Source organism: Canis aureus, chromosome 17 (assembly GCF_053574225.1).
Source record: "Canis aureus isolate CA01 chromosome 17, VMU_Caureus_v.1.0, whole genome shotgun sequence".
Taxonomy (NCBI): domain Eukaryota; kingdom Metazoa; phylum Chordata; class Mammalia; order Carnivora; family Canidae; genus Canis; species Canis aureus.
Window position 1 is genome coordinate 6311698 of NC_135627.1, and position 23629 is coordinate 6335326.

The 23629-nt window shown below is 40.9% G+C and overlaps 1 long non-coding RNA gene across 7 annotated transcripts in view; it reads left to right on the plus strand.

Annotated features, from left to right (window-relative positions):
• The window catches only part of LOC144287738 (uncharacterized), a 158435-nt gene that overhangs the window by 132267 nt on the left and 2539 nt on the right, over window positions 1-23629 (plus strand). For 5 of the 7 annotated variants that reach the window (XR_013355507.1, XR_013355501.1, XR_013355503.1 and 2 more), the window contains one exon: window positions 21283-21425. This is a non-coding gene — a long non-coding RNA (uncharacterized LOC144287738). Of the gene's footprint in view, window positions 1-1994; window positions 2083-2629; window positions 2810-21282; window positions 21426-23629 lie in introns of those variants that run through there. The other 2 variants (XR_013355502.1, XR_013355506.1) reach the window with 2 other exon arrangements.

Sequence of the window (23629 nt, forward strand, 5' to 3'; positions counted from 1 at the left end):
GAGGCAACCTGCTGAAGACTAGAATGTGTGGATCCCATGTGAGTTGCTCCAGATCTGGCTGAGGCTATATTACAACAGCCATCAGCTAGCCCCCCACCGAACACAGGTGACTGACTTACTAGCATTTGGCCATACACACCTGAGCAGGTGCAGCCGAAGTATGTGGGGCAGGGCGGGGAGCGGTGGTGGCAGGCAGGCCAGATCGGATCAGTGTAACATTGAATACTCTTGAGCACATAATTATTGTTCTATGCCACTGAGATTTCGTGGATGTTCATATGCAGCGTTCTTGTAGCAACGATTAAAAGAATCACCTAAGTTTTTCATCTTTAATTAGGCTAAATATTTGCTACTATCTCCAAAGTTACTGTGAAGGTTAAAAGAAAAATTCATAGAAAATACCCTGCTTGGGGCCTGCCACAGAGTACACACCCAGGAAATATTAGTTATTACCATCTGGACACCAGGGACTGCCATGACTCTTTACATTCTTGACTTTACCACATTCTTCTCTTGGACAGATTCCTTCCACTGAACTTATATTTCCTTTTATTAGCAAACAATTATTTTGTTAAGCATGCAACATTTTGTGCCTTAATTTCAGCTATTCTATTCTGTCCTCTCTAAGAAGATTAGGGTAAACTTTTATCTCCTTCTCAATTATAAGTATAGACTTTTATATTCTATTATATGTAACTCTTCTATATCTCTTTATAGATTCTTGATCTTCTCCAATCTGTTCACTTCTTTTCTGTGCTATTTTAAAAGTTTTTCTTCTTTTTTTATTGCAACATCTTTGCTTTTATTTCAGTTTTCACATCCTTTTAACTTGGGCATGTGGAATTTGAGGCTTGCTCTTCTATTTTCTCCTTTCCAGCTTCTTAGGATTAGAACACAAAATGTAAACATAAAACAACCTGTGTAATTGTATCCAGCCCCCTTTTTTCCAATGGCAAATGAACCTCCAGTGGTCAGGCTGTTGGCAACTTTAAGAACCAGGACAGGAGCCCAAACACTGAAATTCGTGTACAAAAACCATTTGCCACACACAGGAATCAGCTCCTATGAAGCCCACACATTTTTTTTTTCTCCAGGGACAGAAATATAGTAATCTCAGGCTAGTATCAATTGATAAATGCTGAGTTAGGTATGTGACTTACACATTTGCTTTTCTGGTGTGTCCTGACAGCTCCCCTGAGTCATAAGATAGATGCAAATGAGGGGCGAGGGGTCAAGGCAGCGGAGCACTGCCTTAAATAGATACCTTATCAGGATGAGAAGTAATAGCTGCTGGCAGAGCTGGAAATAGAAGGAAAGGCAAATGTTCTGGTGCTTCTCAGTAGGAGGTGGTTATTCTCTTATGGTATCTGTGGGTGTAAATTAGGTAAACTCACATAGAAACTTATTTTGATAACAATAACTCCAGTATGGAGACAGTGAAATTGCTTCCTGGATATTCTGTTGACCAAGCCAGGGAAATATATAATGCAGTTTAGAATTTTTAAAATTAAACCTGACAAATGGCATCAAACTGGAAAATTGACTCTTTGGGGTTATGTCTTCTCTTGACGATATTAGATATTCAGGTCTTATAAAATAGCTTTTGCTGGTAGAAAACACTTTATATATTGATTTCTTATTCTCCTAATCAATAACTAGAATAGGCTGTTTTGGATTCATCTATCCAATTTTTCAGCAATACCATCTTCATCAACTTTAGGCATTATGCTAGGCATCAGGAAGGCAAAATCTGGTAAAACACTGTGTACTCTTTCTATGTACATATCAATGGTGGTTGGCTTTAGGCATGTCAAGAAATAAGCATAGCAAAGTATCATAGGAGCTGTGATAGAAACAAGGATATAGTGGGTATCCAAAGAAGACAGAGATTCACTAGGAGTAGAGGGGCTTTCCCTGCCCATTGGTGATGAGTGAACAGATGTTGCAGGTGGATGTGGTTGACCAAAGGCATTCTTGGAAGAAGGAGTGATGTGAGCAAAGGTGTAGAACACATAGGGCAAGAAGCCTGAATGACAGTTGGAACTGGAAACTCCCCAACATGTAACAACAGTGTGATTACAGGTAGGACGGCAGAGACAAAACAGGGTAGCTGGTACACAGAGGGTTTTGGAAGCCACAGAGAGAAGTTTGTATCTGCCCTGATCAGACCTGTGTTTGGAAAGGTTACTTTTGTAGCAGGCAGAGAATGGGGTAAGGAGGAATGAGTCAGCAAGACAGGTGAGAGGCCAATTCCTTAGGCCAGTTCTTCACCATTCCTTGCTTAATTAAGATAGTAGGAGAGTAAGTGCTCTTTCATGACTCATTTGGATGAATAATCAAGAGCATCTAAAGTGTACATGGCAGTGCTGGGTGCTGTAGGGGGTATGAAGAGGATGGCCCAATCTCTGCCATCAGTAAGGTTGCAGGCTGGCAGGAAAGACACTGTTACCACCACAAAGATGGCATTGGGATGATGTGCAAGCGACATAAAGAGAAGTAGTATGAACAGTTAAAAGCACTCAGGAGAAAGTGAACACATGCTGTTGGGTCAACCATAAAATGATTTGTGAGTAGTGTAGGATTTCTGACTGTCCTTGTAAAACAGCTTTTTTTTTTTTTTTTTTTTAAGGGAAATTGTGGAGGAGGACTCACCAACTGAAGTGACAGCATGAGTAAAAGGCATTGGGCCATATGCACAGACCATTTTTGATGAGCAATAAGCAGCCATGTTGGTACTTGTAGAGGAGATGTGTGAAATGAGGCTGGAAAGGGAGGTGGTGCCATATGGCGGAGGCCCTGAAAGGCAAGGGTGAGCAATTGATATGTAATTGGGCTTATGGTAGGGAGGTGCTGATGGCTCTATAAAAAAAGAAAAAAAAATACATAATATGAGCTACCTTTGAGAAAGCTTTATCCAGTGTCATTGGATAGGATGGATTAAAGGTAGAGAATTAGTGTGAGGAAATGGAGGCCAGAACCAGGGAGAGAAATTGGAAATGAGTGACTAAGGATTTAAAGTCAAAACCACATATTTTAGCGATTGGTTGGCAGTGGAAGCTGAGGTAGACATAGATAATATAGAGGTTTGCAGTGTGCATGACTGAGGTAAATTAGTAGAAATGAGGAAGGAAAGTAGAGAGGTTTGGGAGAAGACTCTGAATTTAATTTAGGCCAAATAGAGTTTTAGGAGCTGGCAGGATATCCAGTTAGAATTCAGTGGTTCTCAAGTGGGACAACTTTATACACATTCCCTTGGGATATTTTGAAATGTCTGGGAACATTTTGGTTGTCACAACTGGGAGCAGAGAGTGAGTGCCCCTGGAATCTAGTGGGTAAAAATCCTAGTGGGATGCACAGGCATCCCCCTCCAACACACACACACACACACACACACACACACACAATTATCTAGTCCAAAAAGTCATTAGAGCTGAGGCTGAGAAAGTCTGAACTAAATGGTTCTAGTAGAAACACAGAAATGTTAGGAAGAACATACAGATTTTGTAAGTTGTCGTCTCAAAACAGAATATAAATTGTTTTGCATAGAGACCCAGGAGATAGAAGAATTTGCCCTTAGAGGAAGTCCTGCCCTTGCAAACTTTACCTCTAGAGGTAGGAGCCAACAAAGGGACCCACATGGCAGTCGGAGACAGATGCATCACAGAAATAGGATGCTGGCGGGCTATAGTGGTGGTACGGAGTCTCGGGACAGACAGCAGGGCAGAGCAGAAAAAACACAGGACCCAGGACTTGGGCAGAACTAGGTGTCTTATAGCCACCTCCTGGTGGTGCCAACTTGGACAAGTTGACTGAATCTCTCTCTTTCAGCTTCTCCAGCTAGAAATAGCAATGATAATACTCACCTGGTATGACTGTGAAGATTAGAACTTGTTTGTCGAAGGTTTCTAGGAGATGAATTGCCGTATAGTAGATACTCAATAAATGATAGTTCCAAAGAAGGAAAAAACAGACAGCTGGTGAGTAGATGGCAGTATTGGAGAGATAGGGGGTTAAAATAGCACTGGGGATTTGGAATGTGTACAGTTGACATAAAATTCAGGTATGACCTAAACTGAGAGGTTTTAATACAGATGAAGTCTAATCAGCACTGTGGCTATCTTTGGAAGTGCAGATTTCTGGGCCATAGAATCTTCATAATTTTGTACTGTTAGGTGCTTCCCGGATAACTCTGATACTCAACCAGAATCAGCTAGAGTATTTTGCCAGGTACTGGGGCAGACAAATGAAAAAAATAACACAAGACCTTGTACCTGGAGTTGCAATAGAAGAGATACAGCAAACAAGTGACGATCCAAAATTATCCCTACTGTGAAAATCTAGGTTCAGCTGAGAAATTACTTATACAGAGAGGTTGAAGTCCTGGAAAGTAGTGACAGAAGACATGGAGTGGAGGTAACTGGGATTAATGAGAGTAGTTCCATGTATTTTCATGTTAATCATTTGTTTTATGGGATTTGATATTTTAACTAGTTATTGAAAAAACAACCCATGTACATGTTTTAAAAATGAAAATACCACAAAAAAGGTATTGATAAAAATCAAACCATCCATCTTCACTTGTTTGCCTTTACTTGAAGCAACTTTTATTGGTTTCCAGTGTTTCGTTATAGAAAATTTCTATGAATGTGCAGGGTTTCTATCTATCCGTCCCATTGGTTTTTCTCCTCTGGAGAACCATAATACTCTATCTATTATCTATTACCTTCTTAATCTTTTTAAAAAAATTTTTAAAACTTTATTTGCCAACATATAGTATAACACCCAGTGCTCATCATATGCCCTCCTTAACGCCTGTCACTCAGTTACCCTAATCCCCACCCTCCTCTCATTCTGCAACCCATTGTTTGTTTCCCAGAGTTAGGAGTCTATCATGGTTTGTCTTCCTCTTTAATTTTTCCCTACTTAGTTTCCCTCCTTTCCCTTATGGTCCCTTTCACTATTTCTTTTATTCCAAATATGAGTGAGACCATATGATAATTGTCATTTTCTGATGGATTTATTTCACTTAACATAATATCCTCCAGTTCCATCCACGTCAGTGTAAATGGTGGGTATTCATCCTTTCTGATGACTGAGTAACATTGCATATAGACCACACCTTCTTTATTCGTCTGTTGAAGGACCTCATGGCTCCTTCCAGTTTTACCTACCTAATCTTTAAAAAAGTACTTGTGGGAGCATTCTTTCTATATTCTTTTTATTTCTGACTTGCTCTCAACTACATAAGCATGCTTTATATGGCTGTACAAGGGTGTGTGTGGATTAACATCCAGCTACATGGAGCACCCCATTTATATTCTTTGTGCACATGTGGGAAAATATTCACGATAAAACTTTCTGCTATTAGAATTGCTGAGACAGCAGGTACAAGCCTACTATGCTATGATAGCAATTGCTAAATTGTTCTCCGAAAAGTTCATACCAACTTACAAAACTGGCAGCCGTGTATGAAAGGGTTTGTTTTTCTATCTTCTTGCCATGAGTTACCACTGTCAGGTGGACAGTAGAGTCCTATTGTTTTTGAAACTTACTTTTCTTTATGTGTGAAAATTTGAATTCAAAATCACCAGTTTATTTTGCTTGAGTAGATGTAAACTGGGTGTTCATTTATCAGTGGCTTTGCAAAAACTTTTGCAGTGTTTTAATGATACAAGGAGCTCTAGTGCTAATGCAGATTTAGATAAAATGCAACAGGCAATTAATTAGCTTTGAGAACTTGGGTCCTTCAGCTCCAGAGTTGCTGGCTCTGTAGGCTCTGTCAGTCATTAAATTAATCCTGTAATAGCACGACTTTGCATTTGATGTAATTGCAGTTCTGGAACCTACTTAGAGCATTAGGGTAGGAATTTATTGTTCAAAATAAAGCATAAAATTAAGTACAGAATTTTATTAAATGAAAAATTTGAATATTACTTTTTAAAATGAAGACACAATTTACTATAGTGCCAAATATTCATATCATATAAGAATAAATCCAACAACAGAACTGAGAATTGGAAGTTATTTATAAAAGAAATTATAAAGCCTCATTGACAGACATTAATGATGGCTTAAATACATGGGAAGACAGTCCATATCTGTATAGGTTAGATAGGCTCAGTATTTTAAGGATATTAAATTTTCCAAGTTGAATTACACATTCAATGTAGTCCAATGAAAACCCAAACAAGCTTTTGGTAGAACTTAATAAGCTAAATCTAAAATTTGTATAAAACTGCAAAAGGCTAAGAATAGCTAAGATATTTGAAATATGGAAGAACCAAGTGGGAGAATAAATCTAACAAATGTCATGAATTATTATAAGACAACAGCAATGAAGACAATGTGGGATAGAGGTAGGGTTGTATAAATAGGTCAGTGGAAAAAACATGAGCACATGCAAAAGTGGCACTGCAGAAGTAGAAGACAAAGAGATTTTCAGCAAATAGTGTTGAGAAAATTGTTTATTTGTATGAAGAAAAATGAAATTCACACAGCTCACACCTAGCCAAAATCAATTCCAGCTGTACAAAACACATAAATGTAATAAAACTAGAAAACTCTCAGAATATAATATTGAATAAACCTTTATGGTTTCAAGGCAGGAGATTAATTTCTTAATTAATTAATTTCATAATATTCTTAATCATTAAGGAACAAGTTGATAAAAAGTGACTACATCAAAGTTAATATTTTCTGTTTACCAAAATCCTATAAGAAAGAAAAGATAAATCTGTAGTGAAAGACGATCATATATATAAACTTTATATATATATAACATCTCAATATCCACATTCATATTTATATATCCAAGAAAGATTAAGTGTATCAAATTTGCAAGCCACATCAATGAGAGAAGGATAACAACAGAAAAATGCATAGAAACATAAATGAGTACCTCATAAAAGAAGAAAATCTCAAGTGTTGACAAATGGTAAACTAACAGGAACTCTTTTTTTAATTTTATTTTATTTATTTATTCATGAGAGACACACAGGAAGAGAGAGACAGAGACAGAGACACACAGGCAGAGGGAGAAGCAGGCTCCATGCAGGGAGCCCGATGTGGGACTCGATCGGGGGTCTCCAGGATCACTCCCTGGGCTGCAGGCGGTGCTAAACCGCTGCGCCACGGGGGCTGCCCACAGGAACTCTTAATTTCTTTCTGGACAAAGGAGCATGTATTGGAACCTACTGTTAATGTAACAATTTATCACAAACATAATCATTGAAAACAACACAAATTTCTTCTCCTCTAGTTCTGGAAGCCAGAAGTCCAAAGTCAGTTCCAATGGGTTAAAATGAAGTGTAGTCAGCAGGATTTGTTCCCTCTGGAGTCTCTAGGGTTGACTTATTGTTCTTAGGTCTTCTATATATATTTTAGATAAATAAATTTAATTAACAAAAACAGTCCTTAGAGTCAGGGGAGAGGCTGAAGAAACAGAGTGGGTTATTAAAAGCAGATCAGTCAAAGCAAAGGATACCGTTTTGATAGAGTTAGGTAGGAACACAAATCAGAGGGTTTGTGGTTTGTAGGTTACAAGAATACAAGCGTTCTTTATCCTTATCTTCCTTTCAGAGGAAATCAGCCAGATAACCCAGGAGGAGGTTTTCCCTATAGAATACCCAAGTAAAACCAGTTCTTCATTTGGTTTCACAAGGGAGTGCTGATCATGTAAATGCTCTTGCGAAGCAGGGAGAGTTGAACTATAGCATGATATTTCTGTGTTCTCAGTAATAAATCCCTTATAGGATATAGTAAAAGTCACACCAAAAGAGATATGAAGGAAGCCACAACTCACAGACATCAGAAGAAAGCTAACATCATTTCAATCAATGTGATTGGTGAGGTACCTCCTGAGAACGTGTGATAATCCACAAATGAAGAGATGTCATTACAAAGACAAGAGATTAGCTTTTCAGAGTGTGGCCTGGGTGAGTTCAGATAGCTGATGCTTAGTGGTTGGCCAGGCAACACAATCATAAATTGACACGCGAGGATTCCAAATGTTTTTGGTTGGAGATGCTGCTGCCCAGCACCCTGACATTGCCACTTATTTACACCACAAGCTCCCAGGTTCTCCTCAGTGGTCAATTTCACAGTGAAAGGCATGGAGCTTAAAACTCGGTTACCCTAGACTCTTCTCTGTTCTGATGTTAGACACACAGAGTGAGCGTTCTAGCTGTTCCAGTTTCTTGAATAAAGAAGGTATGTGACTGCTGGATGGCAGAGTAAGAGGGCATGTGACACCCTTACACAATTAGATGACTCAAACCCTAATACTGGAGCAGAGTGAAGTGAAAATATAGTCGGGTAAGAAACTCAAAAAATGCATGGTTTTCATTGAGGCTTGTTCCAGAGTTTCATGATCTTGTGTTCAAACTCCATATAGAAAAACTGGGGACTTTTGGTTCAAATATTCTGGATTTTCCATTTAGGTGGGAATGATGCTCTCCCCCATTATCAGGAATGTATTTGTTTTGGCTTGGAGGTCCTCTTACATAAGAACCAAGGAATTCACCATCACAAAACTGTTCTGTAAGAGAAAGGAATCACTGATTTCACCGATTTTCAAATCTACCTGGGACCTGGTGACACACTATAACAAGATTTCAGACAGCTAGTTATCCAAAGGCCACTAAAAATGCACTCAGGAAATGTTATTTTTCTTTGTCAAGATCTATTGTCGACAAATTTAACATATTGTTGAACTTAATCAATATTGGAAGACTCATTTCTTTATACTCTGCCATAGTATTTAAAATACTTGGAACGCTGGGGATAGCTAAAAATAAACAAATTTCAATAGCCGTCCACCTTATCAGGTTGTAGAAATATAAGTAAACTCAAATTCTACAAGTTGGGGCATGCAGTCATCTACAAATTAAAAATGAATTGGCAAGTACAGTTCAGTTGTTAGGAGAGGATAATATCCCAATGCTTGATATGAATAAAACACATAGGATGCATGTAGGCAGGGCCAAGCTTTAACGCCAGGGTACTGATAACTTCCATCTGGCTATTTCACTGAATCTCCCATCACTGGCGTATGGAATTCCTCTCTTGCTCCTTGCCTTGAATTTACATAGTGGAACTATTTATATTGTTTTTTTTTTTTTTTTTTTTTTTCCAACAGGAGATTCAAAACTAATCTGTGCTTATCTATTTAAAAAACAAAAAGGCATCCAGTATTGAACTTAAAGTCTACTATGGATATGTGGACATTGCCTCCATGGCTCTGTGTGTGTGTGTGTGTGTGTGTGTGTGATATCCTATAACATGTGTGTTTGGACAGAGTAGATGATTTTTAGCATCCAATATGGTATGCATGTGGTGTCTTCTTTTTTTTTTTTTTTTTTTAAATCTTAGCCTGATGACCAGTCCTTGTGTGGCAAATTTCACTGGCTACCTGTCTAGATATTTATCCCGTGCAGCAAGTTTAATTCGATAAATAAGAAATTGGAGGACTACATAAGATGACCTGAAGGGCTAACAGGCAGAGTCCCTGCTCCTAAAACTAGGCCAGTCCTCTGTAACAACCAGCAATAACGACCTCTTACTGAGCATACTCTATGTACCAATCATTACAGCTGCCCATTTAGGGACTGCAAAATGCATTTCTACGCAAACCCCAGGCTTCCCTTCTTCACACATGTCAATCGGCCAAGGGAATAGGTCCCTGGCTTCCTAATTCATGTGAGACCTCCTTTATGGGACGTGTGGACTGACTTGCCTCTTTGTGGGTTGGCCAAGAGGAGAGGTAACTGCCTCAAACAGCATTGACTTGAACAAGAGGGCATGTACTGCTTGCTGTGGAGTAGCAAACATCAGGCATGGGTGTGGCCCCCAGACTCACCCTGGGCCCTGTCCCTTCTGCTGTCTGTAGCAGACCTTGGCTCAGCCTTAACTGAGCATCTAGTCCAGGAAAGGTCGGACCTGCTGGTGAGGGAATGTGCAGTTGGAGTCCCTATCCTTGGCAGAGCTTGCTCATTTCTTTGTTCAGAGGCAGAAGGCAGTTTGCAGTTTTACAGAGATGGCACCTGAAATCTACACAGCTCATATGTAACAGAGCCAAGGCCTCACCTTTGTAGCACTTGACTTTGGAGCTCAGGCTTTTTATACTGCAGAGCTCTGCCTTCCATTATTCCCACTTAGCACCTTACTTCCCCAGAGATTTCTGGGAGGAGGTTGAGGGTGGCTGTGCATGGTATGTGGCGTAGGCTCACTCTCGTGGAAAAGTGCCCAGGGAAACTCCACTGATTATCCACTGTGGGGTTCTGAGTACAGTTCCAAAACCTTCCTTCCTCTGCAAATGTCAAGACTGCTGGCAGATATCTGCTCTTGAGCCTTCATCACAAGTGTGTTGGCTATAGTTTATCTCCAGTTTAGCAGGAAGGAGCATTGGTCCTGGAAGTTCAAGAGTGGAGGAAATAGGACAGATGACTAGAGGAGAGGATGGTGTGGTGAAGTGGGTGTGTCTGGTGTCGGAGAGAAGGGAGCACCCAGGGAAGCATCCCAAATGAGCTCTCTCTCCCTCACAATTTTCCCAAGGGAAATTTGTTCTCTGTGTTTGGGCTGGTTGAGAGCAGCTTGCCCTGTGTTTCCCTCTTATAATCACAATTCCAGAGTTAGTGGCCAGACTCGGAAAACAGCAGGGAAAACCCCCACTCCCAAAGTCAAAAGGAATTCTAAATTGATTTTAATTTTTTTAAAAAATAGTGCTATCTTTATGCTACTCTCATAAACTAATAATCTTGTGAAGTCCTAAAACAACTTTTTTCTCTCCATACCTCCCTAAGTGAAAAAGAAATGCTCTTAAAAACAAACAACTGTTTTCCCATCCGTATTTTTTTTTCCCATCCGTATTTTTTAAATCTTTTCATTCACAAGACTTAAAGAGTCGATTGTCTAACCACTCCAAGATTTTCTAGGTCATTTTAAATAACAGGTTATATTAGAATGATATCTTGGTCAATAATCTTTGACATATCCAATTTTACTTAAAGTCGGCAAAACTCTCTGTCGGGATCCCTGTCACACCAATCTTCCTGTGCACACGTAAGTTATATCGAGTGAAAATAAGTATATGATCTCCAATTTTTTTTTTAGTTTTTAATAGATTCACATGTCAGTCCATTAACCAAATGGTATTTCATATTTACTTATATGTTTGATTCTCCATCTTAAAAAGGAATTTGAAGCTGATCTGAATACCTAGAATTCATTCCGGATTTTCTTCAAAGCTTTCAAGATTTAATAGTGAAACTTGTGTTTCATGAGAGCCCACCCAAGGTGTTAGCAGAGATGGACTCTCTGATATAGTGTAGTTTTTCAAAACCTGTTATATTATCCTTTTCTGTTAGACTCTATAAATACTTCAGTGCATGTCCAAATAGAACACCAGTTGAGTAAAAACCATTCATTTGACCGAATGTGATACTATTTCTTATGAAATAATATTTGGTGTGAAAAATGCATGATAAATGCAGTTAATACTTCAAATACCTTTTATATCACAGCCAATAAAAACTTAATTCAAGTTTATAATAAAAGCTTAAAATACCATCTATTTTATTCTTACCATTTTGGTACAGTACGCGTCAGCGACATATCTATATGGAAACTGTTCTGTAAGCCAATTGTATTTTACTACTGAATTATAGAGTTTGAAAAGCAATAGAGTGGGAATAAAATAGTTTTAAAAATGTGAAATAGGTATTAATGTTCTTATTTGACTGGAAGTCTTGGATGCTGCTTTTATAAAGATTTGCATTTTATATGGTATTAATCAGTTACTGTAAAGCCAGAATGGTTAATAAAGCTGTTTAATCCATAGTGCCAGAATTGAGAGCTAGATTTTTACAAAAGAAGGCAGAGTGGTTAATAAAGCCATTTAATCCTTAGTGCCAGAATTGAGAGCTTGATTTTTGCAAAAGTGCAGGTGAGATTTTTGTTGGACCAAGACAGAAGATGAGGATTAGCTGAGTGTAACACGGGGGCGATGCTCATCATTGTCCTCTAATTGTATTGTGCGAGAACTCTACCTTTCCGTGAACCATGTTCAGACATTTCATTCTGTCGATATAAGTTCCCTTAGTGTGCATTAAGGGTTTAACCACCTTTTGCCCTAATGCAAATTCTCTTAGCCACCTCTACTTTCTCCTTGGTCACAAGATGAGAAATAGGTTGGGAGGGGGTGGTAGAAAGAAGAATGAGCACCCACACTCTGCCCAGGCCTTCAGTTAGGGAACTCTGAGTAGCCAAACACCAACATACAGTCTTCCAGTAACTGGAAAAGAGAACAGAGATGGTGCCACCATAGAATGGCAGCCCGATTCTAAGAACCGAACATAAATTTCACCAGAATCCTTCTGATTTAATATTTTCTTGTAGGACTGTCCTGGAGACTGAGATTACATACCCCAAAATATCTGTGCATTTTGTGATACTTAAAAACAGAAGCATTTGGTATCTCAAATGCCAGATTTTATACTTTAAAATCTGATATTTGAGAATTTTTTTCAAAACTTAGCACAACAAAAACAAGAACTCAACAGTGAACACAACAGAGAGACAAAGAAAATGCAAAACATCAAAGGAATTTGTTTTTGTTTTTGTTAACAGAAGAGAAAGAAGGAGTAGGAAAAAAAAATCTTACAAAATTTTTGCTCAACCTAATTTAGCTCTTACAAATCATTTTTGTCCCCTCACCCCCCCCATTCCCGCCCCCCTGAAAGAGCAAAATGCAGTGAAAGTTTCTCAATTCTTGTTCGAGAGATTTATTGCCATGAAGATTTCTCTTCTCTTCTGATTTAATGTCTGGGTGGTGGCATCCAGCCCCCGCTCCCAGGAAAAGGAATCCCTTGACAAGCCCAGGCAGTCTTGGCCTTGGAGGCCTTCCAGTAACAGAGTCAGGCAAATGCAGGGAGGAAACCTAGTAAGCTTTGGGAGAGTCCGTGTCCCTCTGTGCTTCCCTGCTCGAGAGGACTTATCTGATAAAGCCATTCTGTGTCTCCTGAACTCGGTTTGCAGGGCTGCTGAAGCCACAGGAGAGATCATCAGGGAGAGAAGGAAGGTGCCTGGGTGCTGGTTGGGGGGAGGGGTGCTCTGTGCAGGATTATGCAAACGGGGTTGGCCAGCCTTCCACTTGGGGATTATGGGGCTACTCTTTTCAGGTGAGTAAACTATGTGGGAGTAAATTCCAGGCTGCTTTCAGAGTGTAGAAACATTTGCAGGTTCCTGCTGTTTCCTTTGATTTGTTTCTCCCTGGGGACCCCAGAGGTAAGAAACAGTATGAAACTGGCCCTATTTCCCTGTTTTCTGGGATTTCATCCTGCAGGATGAGAGCCCAGTTAGTGTTTACCCATGCACTGTGCCGCCCCCCCGCCGCCCCCCAAATCTAACCTCACTGTCCTAGCTGCTCTTAAATTTGGAAGGCTTTCGATACAGTCGAACTTCCAGGATGGACCTTGGAAAGGATCGCTGCTTGTTTATCCAAAGTGAGACACTGATTGCAGTGACTTCAGAATCCTACCTAATTCATAGGTTCCTCATTGGTCCCTCTAGCCTTTCTATCTGATTCCAGAGACGCCCCCCCGCAAACCCCCGCCCCAGGTGGCGCCAGCCTCAGGCCTGCTGGAATTATCCTTGACTTTGCTCATATATGAAATTTATTCCTCCCATCAAGAGTTTTATTTATCTTACTACTTAGCTATTTCCTAGGATTGAGGTAGTCATTTACTTTACAGTAAGCTGTGAAACTGTATTTTTTTTCATCAACACATTAAGAGTAGACAGACATCTAGATTTTATGAATCTCTAATTAGAAATGAATTCCCAACATACTTCTCGAATGGGTCTGAAGTGATGGTAGTCTGCTAACCCTAACACATGAGTTGTCTGTCTACACGGAGGCTTGTACATGGAGATTTGGATGTGACCTTGAATTTTCTCCCCTGTAGGGTAGGACCAGTAGATTAGCTCAGTGTTCAGTAAAGCTCTCAGAAAAGTGTCTGCCATGTAGTAAACACCCGGTCAGACTTAGTCATTGTTTTTTCCTCACATTTCACAGTTCGATAGAACTGGGCATCCCTAGAGCCTTTCAAGTCACCAAACAGGAGGCAGGGGGAATGACCATTAGCCTTCCTTCTCTACCTCTCTCCTAAGACCACTGCTAATTTGCCCTCTTTTTTTTTTTATTTTTATTTTTTTTTAAATTTGCCCTCTTAAATATGTTAATGGCATATGTTCTAGAGGAGAAGCAAGAAAAAATCTGCTTCCCACTTGCTCGGAGCTCATTCTGACCACCAGTTTCCAGCTGAGAGCATGGAGAGCCTCTGTAGGGGAGCTTCCATGTTTCTTTTGTGCTGGGATTCATAAAGCAACCACCTGCACCTGTCCTCAGTCACTCAGACCCCCTTAATCCTTAGAACCAACTCTCAGGGAAGATCAGTTTGGAGATGTCCTTTCCAGTGATTGTCAGATCATTGAGCCTGAGGACCGGTACAGGACATATGCTGCATTAAACCCCAAGTCCGGAAACAGGTTTTCACATAAATTTTGATTCCTTTCAAGCCATTCATCTGAAATATCTGGACGTGATTCGTTGAAGACTTCTTAATGGCAAGAGACACAGTAATTGGCCAAAACACCCATCGGTGTCCTAAAAGGTGCATCTCCTCTATGTTTCCTGTGGAGACTCTTCTTGCCTACCCTCTCCCCTAGGGCAAAGACACGACAATCTCTCACCCAAAGCAGACTCCTTCAGGCTTCCATCATAACTGTCCCTCAAAACTTGACAAAATAGCTACCACTACTATGGAATCCAACTTGATTTTCACTGGGAGTATACATGTTTGTGCATACACATCCCTGCTGTATTCTGTCCATGTTACCAGTAATGTTCGAGAATGAGCTTATCCATTTCACTTGCTCTGATTATTTTGAAAGGTTAATGATCCCTTTAGAAAAACACAAACAGAACTGTGTGACTAGAAGCTTAGTTCATCTTAACATTCTTATAGCATGACCTTGAGAAAGAGAGAACCAAGGGAGGTCATTATAAGGTTCCTACATGGAGTTTCGAGCACTTACAGTGTTTGCTTGTCCACAGGCTTCTTCATCACATTGTCCTGCTTGATGAGGGCAATGAAAGGTTCCTGTCTTCCTGAGTGTCTAAATGCTGAGGGCAAACACCATCCTTTTTTAGGATTTTCATGGCACTGTGTATACTAGGGAGGAATAAAACTGAGAAGTATGTTTTTTCTGTGCTGAGGGGACTACCCCGTGGAAGAAACTGGAGAAATTTCTTCTCTGGTCCAAGCATCTTACCCAAGGTTTATATGTAGAGAGACAGAAGTTGATATGGTGGTGCTTCTCCCCAGATTCTGTTCTGGAACCATCCCTTAAAGGACATTTATCCTGCAGTGGCTTTGGAAAGACTATGAATGGGGAGCTGGGGAACCGTGCCATGGATAGAGCACATTCCCTCTGCCCTCCCTTCTCAGCAATCCTTTCACCTTCCAGCCCCTTGTTTCATTGTCACATTCTCAGGTGACACTTAAATGCTATCCAGTTGACATAGAGATCTCATCTGCCCCCAAATGCCCTGATCACTTTCTCAAGATGGAGAAGAAAAGGGCCATTAATTTAGTTAAATATGGATCCTCCAAATGTTGTTAGGCCTATGTCTCAACCTGTTTATACAGATAACCACGTCCACGTATGTCCTAACACTAAGTGGCTACAACCATTGAGTATATTTTTGTCTAGTCTATTGGGGCTACTCTAACTGAAGAATCATAGACAAGAGGGATTATAAACAACAAATTTACTTCTCACAGTTATGGAGGGTGCAAGTCCAAGATCAAGGCATGGACGATTCAGTACCTGGTAAGAATTCTTCCCGGTTCATGGACAGCCATCTTCTTGCTGTGCCCTTATTTAGCAGAAGAGGTGAGGAAGCTCTCTGGAACCTCATCATAAGGGCACCAGTGCCATTCATGAGGGTTCCATGTTTATGACCTAACCACCTTCAAAGGCCCCACCACCAAATACCATCACCTTGAGGAAGAGATTTCAGTATAAATGTTCAGTGTATAGCAGTGGCTCTGTGCACAATGTAATGATTAACAACTGGGATATTTATCCTGTCTTCACTTATAAGCTGTGTGTGTGTGACCCTAGGTCAGAAACTTAACCTCTTTTGCCTCAGTTTCCATGCCTGTGGAATGAGAATAATCACAGAATCTGTTTTATATATATTTTATGAGGTTTAAATGAAATCTATGGAATGCATTTTGCATTGTGCTTGGCACATAGCAAACACTCAGGGTGATTATTTTTATTTGATCATAACTGTTCATTCTTCTAAATCTTATCTTCCATTAAGCAGATGTCAAAATCCAAATGCAGTGATAAATATGCAACAGTTTAGGGGCACCTGGATGGCTCAGTCAGTTGAGCATTCGACTCTTGGTTTCAAATCAGGTCATGATCTCAAGATCATGATCCCCATGCCAGGCTCCATACTCTGCAGGGAGTCTGCTTGAGATTCTCTCTCTCCCTGTCCTTCCCCCTACTTGCATACATGTGCACACACACACTCTCTCTAAAATAAATAAAATATATAGCTGTTTCTTTATTTTGAGAAAAAAGAAGTATTATGTCTGTCATGGATAGGCGATGGAGGCATACTGCCAACATACTGTTTAGGAAGTGGTGCAGTTCTGGGTGGAATCTCTTCTCTCTGGCTTCACCTTAATCTGCTTCTGTTCAAGAAGGATGGTCAGAAAAGAGAAGGGCAGCAGCTATGGGGACCTGGAGTTTCGACACCTGCTTTGCCACAGTGGAAAGAATACTAAGTGAGGACCTGGCTGTAGTGTGTTTTTTGTCTTTGTCTCTCCCTTCCCTTCCCTTCCCTTCCCTTCCCTTCCCTTCCCTTCCCTTCCCTTCCCTTCCCTTCCCTTCCCTTCCCTTCCCTTCCCTTTTTCCTTCCCTTCCCTTCCCTTCCCTTCCCTTCCCTTCCCTTCCCTTCCCTTCCCTTCCCTTCCCTTCCCTTCCCTCCCCTCCCCTCCCCTCCCCTTCCTTCCTTCCTTCCTTCCTTCCTTCCTTCCTTCCTTCCTTCCTTCCTTCCTTCCTTTCCTTCTTCCCTTTCTTTTCCTTTCTCTCCTCTCTCCTCTCCTCTCCTCTCCTCTCCTCTCCTCTCCTCTCCTCTCCTCTCCTCTCCTCTCCTCTCCTCTCTCTCCTTTTCTCTTCCTGAGAGAAAGAGTATATGTGATTGATGGAGGAACACAGAGAGAGAGACAGATTTCTATGCTGACTCCACACCCATTGCAGAGCCCAACTCTAGATAGATGGGGCTCTATCTCACAACCCTGTGATCATGTATAGTCTGTGATCCTAACAAAAATAACTTCCCCTCAGTTTTGTAGATCTAGTGAAATGGAGATAATGTCTTAATCAGCCAATTTCCCGGGGTTATTGTGAAGCTCAGATGCACTGGTCTATCTGAGTGATCTGCAGAGACTATACATATGTAAATTATGGTGTTTCTTTCTGTTCCTGCAGTGCTGTGGGATACCAGAAGACGGAAAGAAATGTTTTCCCCTTTCAGATCCAGTAAGGCACGTTGCTAAGTTTCTGTGTGCAGAGAAAAGTAGAGATACATTCAGGTTTCTACCAATTCTTTTTTTTAACCTGAAACATAAATCTTCCTTAGGGAAAGTTACTGTCCCAATTACAAAATTTATTCATACAGGTATTTATGTAAAATACATTCATAAGACAAAAGCTTTTGGGTGCCTGGGTGGCTCAGTGGGTTGAAGGTCCGACTCTTGATTTTGGCTCAGGTCATGATCTCAGGGTCGTAGGATCGAGCCTTGTATCTGGCTCTACATTCAGCAGGAAGGCTGCTTGAGATGCTCTCTCTCCATCTGTTCTTCCCCCCACTCATGCTTTCTTACACATTTTGTGCACATGTGCTATCTCTTTCTCTCATATAAATCTTTTTTTTTTAAAGACTTTATTTACTTATTCATGAGAGACAGAGAGAGAGAGAGAGAGAGAGAGAGAGAGAAGCAGGCTCCATGCAGGGAGACCAATGCGGGACTCGATCCCTGAGCCAAAGGCAGACACTTTAACCTCTGAGCCACCCAGGTGCCCCTCTCTCATATACATAGCTTTAAAACAACAACAACAACAAACCTTGGATATCTGTCTCTGAATTTCAGAAAAGTCTCAAATTATGAGTTAATAATAAAATATATTCTCTCAGTCCTAATTTTTCTTTTTCTACTTAGTGGGCATTTGCACTGAGCACTTAGCAAGCAATCTGACACATTTGCTCTCTGTACCAACGTCAGGAACATGAGGACCTGCCTTTGTCAAGCTGCTCAGAGGGTCTGAGCAGAGGCAGACCCCAGCAGCTTCCTGAAACACCTTGGGTTTCCAGTGTCTTCAGAGCAGAACCCATGTCACTCAGCAGAGTCCGGCGCTGTCCTTGGCTCTTGACAGGCAGTTAGTCACGGTGTTTGTTGAACTGAGGCACGCCGTCCATCCATGATGTGATGGAATCAGCAAAGTAGGGTGAGTGCCAACGAGGGCCCGTGGACAATGAGCAGGAACAGCGAAGTTTCACGCCAGGCAGAGGTGGTTATCCTGCTGTGATGACACTTCACTCCTCCGTTCCAGAACTATGCTGCCTCTCCTCTCAGCCACCTGACTATCCACTTTGCAACCGAGACCAAATCACAGACACCACAGCCCTTGAAAGGACAATTAAAAGCAAGTGTGGCAATGCGAAACAATTGGTAGTCTGCTAAAATACTCCTAGGCTTCCTCCCTAATTTCCCCTGGTTCTGCTGAATTTCTTTTGGATTCTAGGAGTAGAAGAAGGAAAGACATTTCCAAGGCAGACTTCACTAGCGTGCCGCAAATGGGCAATGGAATGAGCGTTCATGTTGACACCTGTAAAAACCTCACTTGAATGTTTCCACATTCATATTTCATACGGGAAAGCTTTTTAGCCGTAGGGAGACAGAGCTGATCTGTCCTGAGGCAGTGATAGGACTACTTTTATTGCACGACAAACTTTCTTAGTGTGATTTTTAGGGACAGCTCCGACCAGCAGCTGAGGACCACATGGATATTTATTTCGGTTACGGGCATGATGAATTAAGTAATTTCGTGGCAATAGGTGTTGCAAAGCCGCTTTCCTTTTGGATGTTTTGCTCTTGGAAATATCAAACATCTGCCCAGGGCAAGTAGCTAAATAGCAGCAATTTTCTAGCTCATTCCTATTTTTGGCTTTCAGTGCCGAAGGCATTTGAACACCCATGTCGGAGGCTGGATTCTCCTGAAGCCTGGGGAATGTAGGAGAGCCAAGCTGTTTCAGATCAATTGCGGCCCGTGCTTAAAGGGCTAGTAAAAACAGGTTATAATGTTTACATGACTTTTTATGGGTCAGAGTTTATTACAGCTCTAGTCTATGGCCTACAGCGGAGGGACATTTACAGGATTTTGCTGTATTTGACAGTTCTGTTTCAGGGTATCTGGTAAGGGGAAGTTTCTTTTTCTTTTTTTCTCCCATTCTATCTCTCACTCTCCTTTTTATTTTTTTTTCCTTTCAAGCAAAATAAGATTATAAGGTTTCATAATTTCCAGCAGTCTTACACGCAAGGCTGTCAATCCAGTTAGACTCAAGATACTGTAGATGGACAGAGAAACCAGACAATTTTAAATTTTAAATGGCTTTTGGTTGGGGCGCTTGGGTGGCTCAGTCGGTTAAGCGTCTACCTTTGGCGCAAGTTGTGATCTACGGGTCCTGGAATCGACTCCCACATGGGGCTCCATGCTCAGCAGGGTGTCTGCTTCTCTCTCTCTCTCTTTCTCTGTCTCTAGCTCTCACTCTCTAACAAATCTTTAAAAGAATGGCTTTTGGTTTTTCTTCAGAGGTTCCTATGCATAATAGTCACAAACAGAAGAGTGTTATTTTACCAAGAGACATCTGAGTTAGCATGAATGCTGTTGAGGGTTCTCTTCTCTCCATTAGTCAGCAGAGCCCAGACTTGGGAGGTCGGCATGCTTATGTCATCCCTTCAGGCGGATGAGCTAATCTTTCTGAGCACAGGGTTAATGACACCAGCTCACAAGGTCATCATAAGCGTTAAGAAAATGATGTTGTGTATGAGTTATGCACATGAGGATGGTCGCGTTATTCATCTCATGAATCAACTCTTGTTGAATACCTATTGGGACGCCTGGTGGCTCATTCAGTTAAACCTCCAACTTTTCCTTTCAGCTCAGGTAGTGATCTCATGAGTTGTGAGATCAAGCCCTGCCTTCAGCTCCGTGCTTAGCAGGGAGTCTGCTTGAGATTATCTCCCACTGCCCCTCCCCCCACTCACTCTCTCCCTCTCTAGAAATAAATCTTAATTGCACACCTATTACATGTTAGACACTGCTGTGAGTCTTGAAGCAAGAGAATGGGAGCTGTGGTTTCCGTTCTCAAGTTCTGTTGGGGGAGAGAAAGATGAGACACAAACATGTAAGAACCTAAGGTCCAGTGGTCCAAAGAAAAAGCAAGGAGAGGAAGTGGGTGGCTTCCAGATAGTGCTGGTGTGTGTGCGGTCTCAGACCTTTCAAGAAAAGTTCTATGATGAGCTGACAATTGAACAGAAGCCTAAACTTGGTGACTGATTAAACCTTTAAGCTATTTGAGGCAGAACATTCCTAGCAAGGGGTTGAGAAGTACAAAGGCCTTGAGGTCAAGGAAGGAGGGAGCTGCTTGTGTTGGAGGGTGAGAGGAGGGAGATGTCAGTACTGGGATGTCCAGATATAGAGCAAGCAGGGCCTGCTGGGTCCTCATAGGACCCGGCAATTAGTCTGAGAGAAAGGGAGTCATCATACGGTCTGTTCAAAGGCAAGACATCATATAGTTTACATATTGAAAGGATCCTCTTGACTTCCCTTCAGAGAATTGACTGTAAGGAGGAATAAGGAGACGCTGGGAGAAAAACCTTTTCTATTTATAGCTGGGGGCAATACAAACACCAATGGCCTACTTCTCCGGAAGTTCAGGTTTTATTCTTTGAATGGACGTCTTGCTTTTATTAATACATGGCTTAGTTTCTAATCTTGAGATCATATTGATTTAGTTTTGTCTTTTGGGGGGCTTTATGATCAGCTTTATTTTAAATGTTTAAAATAGCAGAAACTTCCTTTAAATATTGCTTTTTGCCTCTGTTTTCAGAAGACTGTGGTATCGGTGTATTTCCTCCACAGGTCCTGTGATTTTATTAACCTGGCTGAGTATGGTTATGATGGAGTGGTTGCGGAACTGCATGGTGGCTCAGAGGGGTACATCTAGTTACTGAGGGCTGTAATCTGGGTATTTGGCTCCTGGAGGAACGCAGTCTTAATCACAGGTAAAATCCAACAACCTGCCATCTCACAGCATCTCAAAGGTGGTTCATAGTCTGCCTGTGGGTCAGATTCATCTAAGGAATCTGAACTCTGCCAAAAATACAGAGGTCAAGGTGCATTTACATGCTCTATGGATGATCTGGCCATTACTCAAGGGGAAGAACCTCCTATGATTGCCAGCAAAGAATGTAATGCCCATTTTTTTTTTCCCGTGGGAAGAAAGGGGGCATTTTAAGTGATAAGGATACTATGGACTAATTTTATATATGCTTACTCATCCTTAAAACCTAAGAACCTAAAATAAATTTTCATCTTATGCATCCTATAGAATGACAGTCTTCAGAGCTGTCCTTACCTATAGGCAAAGTGGGGAGTTGTCTGCAAGGTGTGACACAAAGTGTGCCAAATCCCTAATCTGCTCTGCCAATCATGCTTGAAATTCCATCCCAAGAGATGAATGTTTTACATACTGGACTCCTGTGAAAATGTGAGCAGTGCTGGGAGGGACAATAAATAATTAATGCCATTTTATGAATTTATCAGATTCCTCCTTTCAATGTTGGAGTGGGAATACAGAATGCATAGTCAGTTGGGGAGGAAGCAGAAATGCAGAGAACCATGCTAGAGATTGGACCTGTTCCACTGGCATGTCTGAAAGGAAGCTTTGCCCTCAGGCCACTGATAGTCTGAAGTCCAGAACCTTACTTGCCATATACCAGTGTCCAGAAAGCTAGTGGTAGCAGCTAAAAGTGTGACCGCACCCCCATCATTGTTCTATGATTCCTACTTACACAGGGGTAATTAAAATCACTTATATGATTGGCCTCAGAGAGGTGGTCAGGGAGCTGGGTTTATACGTCCAAGTTACTCTAATTCAGCCGTTTGAAATAGCAGGCCACCACATCTGTTAAAAAATATATTTATATTCTCCTGAATTTTTATGAGTTGGACTCATCACATCTCTGCTTTGGCTTAAAAAAATAGTAAGAGCCAGAATATATAACTGGTTTCCATCCCCAAGAGTGGGTACACATATCATATTATGTGATCCTTGGAAAAAGTCCCTTCCTCTGCAAAATCTAGCCACACTTGGATGTTTTCTTATGCTCAGATGGACTCTCTTTGCCAACTGTTGGACTTGCTCTCACAGTACAGGTGGCCAAATCAAAATCAGAAATGAACACATGGCACAGATTTTTTTAACCTTATCATATGTAGGACAAATATTAAAAGATAGCTTTTGTGTATTTGTGTTCCATACAGGCCACACACATATACTAAGCAATGTATTCTTTGAGTATATATGACATGCTTTAAACTTTCACTGGGATTTTATATAGAATATTAGTTTTTCTTGGGACTTTGGGCCAATGGCACGTTTTTGGAAGAATTCTCAGACCCACATAATTCAAAGTTGGCCGTCACATCTGCAGTTGTCCAGATAAAAACAAACGAACTGAGATTCCTTGGGCAAATATAATGGGATAATGACATTAGATATAAAGAAGGCCATATTTGCAAGAATAAATCACCTTGTCCATCTTTGAATCCACCCCCCTACCCCCAGGTAAGAGGCTAATGCTTTCAAACTCCTCAGAAAATGAGTGCCAAATGAATAAACAAAATGGAGTATATTAGGGGAAATTGAGCAGGATGGTGGATGGCATGGAAATTGCAGCAAATAATAACTAATGAAGAAAGGAAGTTGTTTCTTAAACACAATCACTGTCTTGATAGTTTTGAAAGCATATAGTGAAAATACACTAGAATGTACTTTTCCCTAGAGGGTGTGGGACTAAAGACAAAGTTTGATGAATTCTCAAAGAAGTAAGGATGGCGTTTACAACTGCTTGAATTGTAGAAGTAACATAAAGGGCTCCTGTAAAGGTTGTCAGCTTCTTACCATTAAAAGTTCTCCAGAAGATGGTGGATGATTATTCCTCAGGTTTGTGGGTGGGGGGAAACACAGTCTCTAACCTGAGGGAAAGACTGGTGATGATGGTTAGAACCCACTTCAGTTCTATTAGGACATGATTTATTTGAGCCTATATATATTAGTATCTCATTTCCTTCCCATATGGCTAAGTGTTTCTATTCAATATATCTTCATCCTTCACTTAATGCTCTTAATCACAGCAGCTATGATGTTTTGGTATCATTTGATATATGCCCATTAAAGAATGATTCCAATTTTCCCATTTTGCTT